This window comes from Pteropus medius, unplaced genomic scaffold (assembly GCF_902729225.1).
Source record: "Pteropus medius unplaced genomic scaffold, Ma_sr-lr_union100, whole genome shotgun sequence".
Classification (NCBI taxonomy): domain Eukaryota; kingdom Metazoa; phylum Chordata; class Mammalia; order Chiroptera; family Pteropodidae; genus Pteropus; species Pteropus medius.
In genome coordinates this window covers 2728925-2739772 of record NW_024345601.1, presented here as the reverse complement: position 1 = coordinate 2739772, position 10848 = coordinate 2728925, and the positions used below count along the sequence as shown (strand labels likewise).

General features: G+C 37.8%; 1 protein-coding gene across 11 annotated transcripts in view; it reads left to right on the top strand.

The window, feature by feature from the left end:
• The window catches only part of CFAP61 (cilia and flagella associated protein 61), a 269668-nt gene that overhangs the window by 80174 nt on the left and 178646 nt on the right, over positions 1-10848 (top strand). The window lies entirely within an intron of this gene.

Below are 10848 nucleotides of genomic sequence, written 5' to 3'. Positions count from 1 at the left end.
GGGTTTTGTTTTCTTATCCATTCAGCCACACTATCTTTTGGCTGGAGCATTTATTTCTTTTTGATTTGAAGTGCTTGTTGATAGATATGTTGTTATTGCCATTCTTTATTCATATTTTTGATATATATATATATTTTTTCTTCTTAAAGAAGTCCTTCCAACATTTCCTGTAATGCTAGCTTGGTAGTGATGAACTCCTTTAGCTTTTTTTTTTTTTTTAATATCTGGAAAGCTCTTTATCTGTCTTTTCATTCTAAATGATAGCTTTGCTAGTTAGAGTAATCTGTGTTGTAGGTCCTGGCTTTTCATCACTTTGGCTATTTTGTTCAAGCCCTTTTGACCTGCACAATTTCTGTTAAAAAATCATCTGACAGTCTAATGGGAGTGCCCTTGTCAGTAACTAACTGCTTTTCTTTTGCTGCTTTTAAGATTCTCTCTTTGTCTTTCACCTTTGGCATTTTAATTATAATGTGTCTTGGTATGGGCCTCTTTAGGATCATCTTGTTTGGGACTTTCTGTGCTTTTTGGGCTTTTATGTGTATTTCCTTCACCAGGTTAAGAAAGTTCTCCATCATTTATTCTTCAAATAGTTTTTCAAGTTCTCGCTCTCTCTTTTCCTACTGGTACTCCTATGATGCAAATGCTGTTATGCTTGATGTTGTCCCAGAGGCTCCTCAAAACTATCTTCATTTTTTTGGATTCTTTTGTCTTGTGGCTGTTCTGATTGGGTGTCCTTTGCTACCCATCTTCTAAATAGCTGATTTGATCCCTCACTTCATCCACTGTGTTGATTCTCTCTAATGCACTCTTATCTCAGACATTATATTCTTTGCTTCTGATAGAAATGTTTTTTTTTCTTTCTTTCATTCTTTATTTATTTTTTATTGTGACATTGGTTAACTAAATCCAATAAGTTTCAGCAGTACACTATAACAGTAAGGTGTGTGTGTGTATATATATATATATATACACATATATATATATACACACACACACACATATGTATATATATACATATATACATATATACATATTTACACTGTGTGTTCATCTCCCATAGTTATATTACTTTCTGTCACTACATATTTGATCCCCTTTACCCTGTCTACCTGCCCCTTCCTCCCCAACCCTTACCCTCTGGTAACTACCAGTCTATAGTCTATGTCCAAGAGTCTCTGTTTGTTTGTCCTGTTCGTTTGTTGCTTTTAGGTTTATATCCCACATAGAAATGATATCATGTGATTTCAACTTTTTCTGTCTGGCTTATTTCTCTTAGCATGATTATCTCGAGTTCCATCCACGTTGTCACAAATGGCAGTATTTCATCTCTTCTTATGGCTGAGTAATATTCCCTTGTATATATGTAGCACAGCTTCTTTAGCTAATCATCTATCGTAGGACACTTCGGGTGCTTCCATTTCCTGGTCACTGTGAATAATGCTGCTATGAACATCAGTGTGCAAATATCTTTTTGGATATGGGTTTTCAAGTCTTTGGGGTAAATACCCAGTAGAGGGATTGCTGGATCATATGGTAGATCAATTCTTAGTTTTTTGAGGAACCTCCGTACTGTTTTCCATAGTGGTTGTACCAATTTGTAGTCCCACCAGCAGTGTGTGAGGGTTCCGTTTCCTCCGCATCCTCTCCAACATTTGTTATTACTTGTCCTGTTAATTATAGCTATTCTAACAGGTGTGAGATGGTGTCTCATTGTGGTTTTGATTTGCATTTCCCTAATACTTAGCGATGTTGAGCGTCTTTTCAAATATTTGTTGGCCATTTGTAAGTCCTCAAGGGAGAAGTGTCTGTTCAGATCCTCTGCCCATTTTTTGATTGGATCATTTGTTTTTCTGTTGTTATTAGTTGTATGAGTTCTTTGTATATTTTGGATATTAGGCCCTTATCGGAGGTGTTGCTTGCAAATAATATTTTCCCATATTTTTGGATGGTTGTCTCTTTACCTTGTCGACGATTTCTTTTGCTGAGCAGAAGCATTTTAGTTTGATGAAGTCCCATTCACTTATTTTAGCTTTTACTTCCCTTGCCTTTGAGGTCAAATTCATAAAATCCTCTTTATGTCCAAGGTCCTTCAGTTTAGTTCCTATGTTTTCTTCTATGCATTTTATTGTTTCAGGTCTTATATTCAGGTCCTTAATCCATTTTGCGTTAATTTTGAAACAACAGTCTAGTTTCATTCTTTTGCAGGTGGCTTTCTACTTTTCCCAGCACCATTTATTGAAGAGGCTTTCTTTTCTCCACTGTATGGTTTTGGCTTTTTTATTGAAAATTATTTGCCCATATAAATATGGGTTTACTTCCGGACTTTCAATTCTGTTCCACTGGTTCGTGTGTCTGTTTTTTCTGCCAATACCGTGCCGTTTTGATTACTGTTGCTTTGTAGTATAATTTGAAGTCGGGCAGAGTGATCCCTCCAGCCTCGTTCTTTTTTCTCAGGATGGCTTTGTCAATTTTGGGTCTTTTGTGCTTCCATACGAATCTGATGATTTGTTGTTCTATTTCTTTAAAAAATGCCCATAGGATTTTGATGGGGATTGCATTAAATCTGTATAATGCTTTAGGTAATATGGTCATTTTAACTATTTTGATTCTTCCAATCTAAGAACACAGAATATCTTTCCATTTCTTTGTATCTGTTTCAATTTCTTTTAATAAGGTCTTGTAGTTTTCATTATATAGGTCTTTCACTTGTTTCGTTAAATTTATTCCTAGGTGTTTTATTCTTTTCGGTCAGTTGCAAATGGAATTATTTTTTCCACTTCTTTTTCTTCATTCTTTTTCTTCATTATGCTTCATTATTAGAGTATAGGAAAGCTATGGATTTTTTAACATTGATTTTGTATCTAGAAACTTTACTGTATTTGCTTATTGTTTCTAGCAGTGTTCTTGTGTAATCTTTAGAGTTTTCTATATAGAGGATCATGTCATCTGCAAATAGTGACAGTCTGACTTCGTTTCCTATTTAGATGCCTTTTATATCTTTTTCTTGTCTGATTGCAGTCGCTAGGACCTCCAATGTTATATTGAATAATAGTGGTGATAGTGGACAGCCTTGCCTTGTTCCTGATCTTAGAAGGAAGGTTTTTAGTTTTTCACCATTAAATGTAATGTTGGCTGAGGGTTTGTCATAGATGGCCTTTATTATGTTAAGGTACTTTCCTTCTATACCGATTTTGTGAAGTGTTTCGATCATAAATGGATGCTGTATCTTGTCGAAGGCTTTTTCTGCATCTATTGATAGATCATATGATTCTTATTTTTTAATTTGTTTATGTGGTGTATCGCATTAATCAGTTTGTGTATGTTGAACCAACCCTGTGTCTCTGGGATGAAGCCCACTTGATCGTGGTGTATAATCTTTTTAATATGTTACTGTATTTTGTTCTCTAGTATCTTATTTAGGAATTTTGCATCTGTGTTCATGGGAGATATAAGTCTGTAGATTTCTTTTTTTGTATTATCTTTACCAGGTTTCGGTATCAGAGTAATATTTGCCTTATAAAATGAGTTGGGAAGTATTGCATTCTTTTGGAAGAGTTTGAAGAGAATAAGTATTAAATCTTCTTTGAATTTTTGGTAGAATTCACTGGTGAAGCTGTCGGTTCTGGACTTTTACTTTTTGGTAGGTTTTTGATGATTGTTTCAATTTCCATACTGCTGATTGGTCTATTTAGATTTTCCAGTTCTTCTTGATTCAGTCTAGAAAGGTTATATTTTTCTAAGTACTGATCCATTTTTTCTAGGTTATTAAATTTGGTGTTATATACTTTTTCATAGTATTCTTGTATGATCCTTTGTATTTCTGCGATATCAGTCGTAATTTCCCCTCTTTCATTCCTGATTTTGTTCATTTGTGTCCTTTCTCTTTGTTCTTTAGTGAGTCTAGTCAGAGGTTTGTCAATTTTATTAACCTTGTCAAAGAACCAGCTCTTTGTTGCATTTATTTTTTCTATTTTTTTTGTTTGTTTTCAATTTCATTTATTTCTGCTGTAATTTTGATTATGTTTTTCCTTCTGCTGACTTTAGGCTTCATGTATTTATTTATTTTCCTAGTTTTTTAAGATGAAGCATTAGGGTGTTTATTTGGGTTCATTCTTGTTTTGAGAGGTAGGCCTATAATGATATGAACTTTCTTCTTATGACTGCTCTTGCTGTTTCTCAAATTTTTTGATATGTCGTATTATCAATATCATCTTTTTATGTATCTCTTGATCTCATTTTTTATTTCTTCTTTGTCCCTGTTGTTCTTCGGTAGCATGTTGTTTAATCTCCATTATTTGTGGTTCTTTCTGCTTTCTTTTTGCAGTTGATCTCTAATTTCAAAGTATTATGATCAGTATAATTTCAACCCTCTTATATTTATTGAGGCTTTCTCTGTGTCCCAGTACGTGATCAATTCTTGAGAATGTTCCATGTGCACTAGAGAAGAATGTATAAGCAGCTGTTTTGGGATGGAAGGCTCTGTAAATGTCAATTATGTCCAGTTGGTCTAAAATGTCATTTAAGGATGTTATTTCCTTATTGATTTTCTGTTTAGATGATCTGTCCATATCTGACAGTGGGGTATTTAGATCCCCTACTATGATAGTGTTTTGGTCTTTTTCTCCCTTTAGTTCTGTTAGTAATTACTTTACATATTTCGGGGCTCCATGATTGGGAGCAAAGATATTGATAAGAGTTATGTCTTCTTGGTGCATGATTCCCTTTATCATTAGGAAATGTCCTTCAGTATCTTTCTTTATCTTTTTTATTTTGAAGTCTATTTCATCTGATATTAGTACCACTACTCTTGCTTTTCTCTAAATGCCATTTGCTTGAAATATAATTTTCTACCCCTTCACTTTGAGTCTGTATTTGTCTTGGAGCTGAGATGTGTCTCCTGGAGGTGGCATATGGTTGGATTTTGTTTTTTGATCCATTCTGCAATTCTATGCCTTTTGATTGGTCATTTCAGTCCATTTACATTTAGGGTGATTATTGAAATATGAGGTCTTCTTAGCCATTTTAAATTTTGCTTTCTGGTGTCTCGGTATTTCCATTGTTTCCTTGTCCTTGTGCTTCTGTTTCTTTATTTTGGTTAGCTTTTGTGGGTTTTCCCTCTGGTCCTTCTTGTTTTATGTTATATACAATGGTTCTGAATTTTCGGTGTGTGGTTATCATTTACAAATATGTAAAGGATATATAAATCGTCCATTTTCTTCTGTGCATGCCTTATATCCATTCCCTTTTGTGAATTTGGATCTTTGAATTTTCCTTTTTTCAGTCATTGTTGTCTTAGTTTGTCCCTTTGTATGCTGAACATTCATTACTGTCTTGCTATAGCAATTCTCTTATTATTATTAAAGCTTATAATGCTCTGTTCTTAGTAAGGGTTGCACTCCTCTGTTTCTATTTGCCTGATAGTCTCCTTACTGCTTATTATGTATTTTTTTTTTTTTGTCATTTTGTTTTAGGTGAGCTGACCCCTTTAAAAGGTATTTTCTGTAGTGCAGGCCATGTAGTGGAGAATTCCCTCAATTTTTGTACATTTGGAAAGGTCTTAATTTCTCCTTCATATCTAAAAGAGAGCTTAGCTGGATACATTATTCTAGGCTGGTAGTTCCTTTCACTTAATAGTTTAAATATTTGAATCCATTCCTTTCTGGCTTGTAAGGTTTGAGAAGTCCAAGGACAATCTAATGGGTTTACCTTTATAAGTTACTGTTTTCTTCTCCCTGGTTGCCCTGAGAATTGTCTTTGTTGTTGATTTTTGATAATTTTAATACAGTTTGTCTTGCTGAGGGCCTTTTTGGGTTGAGATAATTGGGTGTTCTGTTGACTTCTTGAATTCCAAGTTCCAGCTCATTCCTTAGATTTTGGAAATTCTCATCAACTATTTGTCTGAAAATGCTTTCTAGTCCCTGCTCCTTTTCTTTGCCTTCGATAATGCCCATTTTCTCTTGTTTCCTCTCCTGATGGTATCACCTAGTTCTTGTATTTCTCTTTCATTATTTTTCATTCTTTGGTTTCTCTCTTCTTCCTTTTGATTTATTTCTAGATTTCTGTCTTTGATATCACTGATCCTTTCCTCCATTTGGTCGACTCTATTTCCCAAGCTTGCTATTTCATTTTTCAACTCTTTCAGTGTGTTGTTGTTGTTGTTTTATCTCTAGAAGATCTATTCTTCTCTTTTTGACGGTTTCGATCTCTTTGCTAAAGAACTCATTCTGCCCATCTAGTTGTTTTTTCAATTCTTGTAATTGTTGATATGACTCGTTTCGGAACTCACTGAGTTTTTCAAAAGTATCATCCTGAATTCTCTGTCATTTAAGTTGCATATTTCTATATCTGTAAGCTTATTTTCTGGAGATTTTTCTCTTTCTTTCTGAGATTACTTGTCACCTTGGTTGTTCATATGTTTAATGGACTATTTTTCTACCTGGGCATTAATGGAAATGTATTCTGCTTTTTTCCCGGAAATATTTATTAGATAAAGGTCTCTCTTTAGCCTGTTGCACAGAAGGCACTTTTCCTTTGGTTTCCAGTAGTTGGCGTCTAATACTTTTGGATCCCTGCTTTATATAAAGCGTTAATCATGCCTTTTTATTTTCTTATAGATATTTAATCACGTTTACTATCCTCGGTTTCAGTCTCTGCCAGTGTTAGTGACAGTTTTGGTAGCATTTGCTCAGATTCCCTTGTGGCTACATGGTGTTTGGTCTTGGAGGGTTGGGGGGAGGGGCCCTCTGAGTTGGTAGTTGGGGGCTGAGCTCAGCCTTGGTTTTGCAACTGTGGTCAGTAAAAATCAACTGTTGTTTCTCTGCTATCCCGCTTCTCTGCTTTCTGCCCTGATGTCTGGGCCCTGCCACTGGCTGTGTGGAACTCACAACTCTCCCAGGCAGGGCTGTTTAGGGAACTCACCACACCTTCTCCCCTCCTCCTCCACCTACAGGGAGCTCTGGCGGCTGCTAGAGGCAGCTTCTTTATTTCTCCCAGTCCACCTCTCGACACCCAGGATTCTGACCTGTGGTAGCTCTTATGCGCAGATCCCACACTCAGATGTGCTGGTGTGCAGTTTGCGTGTTTTTTGTTGAGTTTTAGATGTTTGGCTTATTGTTGTTTTAAGGGGAGAGATCTGGGGATGTCTTTCACTCCGCCACATTTCTCCGAAACCTCAGAAATGTTGTTTTTCCATCTCCATTTTTATGTTTTCTTTCTCTTTGTTAAAATTCTCACTAAGTTCATCTACTTTTTCTGTAAATTCATTGAACATCCTTATAACCAGTGTTTTGAACTTAGCATCTGGTAGATTGCTTGTCTCCATTTCGTTGAGTTCTTTATCTGGAGCTTTGTTCTGTTCTTTCATGTGGGACATGTTTCTTTGTCTCCCTACTTTGGCTGCCTCTCTGTGTCTTTCTTTTTATTAGGTAGGGCTCCCGAGTCTCCTGGTCTTAGTAGACTAGCTTTATGTAGTAGGTGCCCTGTGTGGCCCAGTGGCATGGTCTGCCCTGGTCACCTGAGCAAGGTGCTCAAGGTGTGTCCCTTGTGTGGATCGTGTGTATTCTCCTCTTATAGTTGACCATTAGTTACTGTTTGCATGCTGATGGGAGGGGTTGATTTTGGGGTTGATTGGTTGTGAGAATTGGCTGGTGAGGGGCTGACCAACAAAGCAGGATTCATTTATCAGGGCTCTGGTGCCTTCCCAGTCTCCTCAGATGTGTCCTCCTCAGATGCAGCCCTGGTACTTCAGTTCTGGTGCTGGTTGAAGCAGGCCACTGGGTACACTGGCCCAAGGACCTCCTTGAGGGGTCCTGCTTCGGACCAAGTTCATCTGCAGCCTGTGCACCTCTGGGGCCACATGATAAGAGTCACCAAGCAATCTGCAGATGGCTGCCAGCCATGCTGGTCTTATAGATGCCTTGAGAGGCCAAGCCGGGGACCTAGGCTGACCGCTGCTAGTATGGGGCTTGGGGCTGCTCAGCAAGAGGTACAGGGCATGCCGAGGCCAGATGCTGCTTCTTTAGGTTTTGTGAGCCTTTGAAAGATTTTATGAAAGTCCACTGCAAGAGCCAAGATAGACTGTTTCTATGGAATATACACCACTGGAGGCAGCTTGGATGGGCCTGCAAGTTGGGAGAGGCAGCATCTCAGGGAATCACCTGGGTGGAGTGACTTGTGTTATCCAGGTTGATGGAGACTGAGATATGGTGGCTGCCTGGGTCTGCATACTGGGAGGGATGAGGGCTCAACAATGGAACAATAAATACTGCCAGTACTTCTATCTGGGAGAAAGTTGCCCCATTCAGCCCTCTCCCTGAAGCTCAACAACTCAGTGTCTCCCAGTATGTCCCTGGCACTCCTCAAGCAGCTGCCCCAATGCTGGAGCTCAGAGCAAGTGAGTCCATCAGCGAGTTAAGTCTGGGCCCGGGCCATTTCAGAAGAATTGTGTGCAACCCTTGCAGCCCTCCGTCTCACTTAGCCACAATCACCACTGGTTTTCACAGCCAGAGGTTATTGGGATGTCTCTTCCTGGCACTGGAATTGTGGGCTGGAAAGCCCAGTATGGGGCCGGGACACTTCACTCCTCAGGTAGGGGAGGGAGGCTCTGCAGCCAAGATAATCTTCCTGATCACCATATGTGGTTGTAACGCCAGTCTGTTTTGTTTCTCCACCCCTCCTTCTTGCTTTAAGGTGACTTCATATGTTCCTAGTTATATGGCTTCTGTTCAGCCAGACCTCAGGTGATTCTCAGTGATGGTTGTTTAGTAGTTTTGCTATAATTTTGGTGTGGTCGTGACACCAAAGGCGTGGACAGCATTTACCTTCTACTCTATCTTGACCAGTGTCCTGGCTCTAGCTCCAATAAAACTTTTGGTAATATGGCTTTATAATATGTCTTAAAATTCATTAGGAAATTTGGTTCATTCTTTGTTTTTATTTCTTAAAATTTTGTTAACTACCTATTCCTTCATATTTACTCTTTTATAACCAGTTATTTCATTTCACAAAAAATCTTGTTGGAATTTTTTATTGATATTTAAAATAAATGTAAAAAATACCACATTGTATGCTATTATTTTTTTCCTATTATCTTCAAGATGTATTATTTAGCTTTCCCTATATATTATTCCTATTAGTAAAGAGCAAGGCAGACCCTGGTCTTGTGGGACTTAAAGTCTGTACCAGTTGAAAGCTCTCCTTAAGAAAAATAATGCAAAATTATGAATTCAGTAGTAGCTATGCCTTATAAGAGGCGTGTACTAGTAAAGGTCCTGAACCTCCAGCTTGATTAGCTTTGTAATAAATCTACTTCAGCTAAGCAGTCTCACTTAGAAAGTCCTAGCAAATTGTTCCTTCACTCTCACTCGAATAAAACATTGGTTCATGACTTCTAAGCTACTTAGGTGCTGTAAGCAATAAAATAACAAATTTACAGCCTCAATTGTGTTTTTAGTTGTGACTTATATAATACCATTGCCTCAACTTTTCCCTAGGATAGCACATTTGAGGATCTCAGGGCATGCTGTGAACATTAACTAATTAAACCTCACAAAACCCCAGAGACACAGGAAAGAGAGCCATATCATCACCTTGCTGAGTTCTGAAATGCAACCACCTCTGAGGGGGAGCTTGACAGCTGCTTAATAATAAACTGCAACACCCAGTGACAGTTTAGCCAAGGCAATTAGTCGTTGTAGTTGGTAGTCGTCCCATGAACATTAGACTGTCAAGCAGTGAAGTCACCAGGATTATTATCATTGAAAGTCTAATCTATTCTTTAAAGATTTCTGGCTTTTTAGTAATTTTATCCTAATTATAAATTAATATATGCACAATGAAGATCCAGTTTTCTTTTAGTTGTTTTTTGTAGTTCTTCAAATTTAAAATTTAAACTAAGAAAAGTCTATTTAAAAAAAAAATAAAGTGCAACTTAAAATTAAGGAATATTGATATTTTTTTTAAAATAAAAAAAGTTGGCTTCTGAGCAAAATGAATCAATGATAGTGGAAATCAGAAGAGCAACTACCATTAAGAGGTATATTAGCTGGATGGGGATGAGTAGAAGCTTCTGAACACTGGAAATGCTTTAGATTTCATTTGGATGGTTGTTATATGGGAGTAGATACATTAGAAATTCATGCACTTTACCGTATGTGTGTTATATTCCAATAACAAAGTAAATTAACCTAAAAAGCATGCTACTCTTGTCATGAGAGTGCTGGAAACCCCATGTAGATTATCTGGAAACTTTTGTAGGAAGCAAGACATATTCAGGAACTAGAGATGTGTTACATTTATTCTTCAAAGCATCTTTTTTCAGAAGAGAGATTCTAAGTCCTTTGCTCCTCTCTCATAAAGTTTTCTCTCCAAAAGAACTACTCCTTATCCTTATGCTGGGATGCAGTTTTCTCTCATTGTACCTTCAACATTATGTACCTCCTTGTATGTGTCCTTAACACCTCCCTGGGCTTCTAATTCTTCTTAGAATTTCCTTCTATTTCATTCACTTACATCTTTGCCAGAGCAGGTATAAGACATGACTAATATGGAGATTTGGGGTTGAGAGGTATCTACAGGGGCAGTTGCCCTGGCTGGTACTAGAACACAGTGGGACAGAAGGAAGCAGAGAGGATCTAGGCTACTTCTGGCCTCAGAGCATCTGATGTGATTAGAAAGGTTAGAAAGAAAAGAGAGCAGCAGGCCCATGCTGGCAGCAGTGTCTCTGGAGCCTCCAGCAGAACCAGGGTCCCTCCTGTATCTGTGGAAGCACTCCAAGGAGGAGTAACCCTGGGCATAGCGTCCTAGGGCTGCTCTGAGCTGAGGCCCAAAGGCTGTGAGCAGATGTCGTGG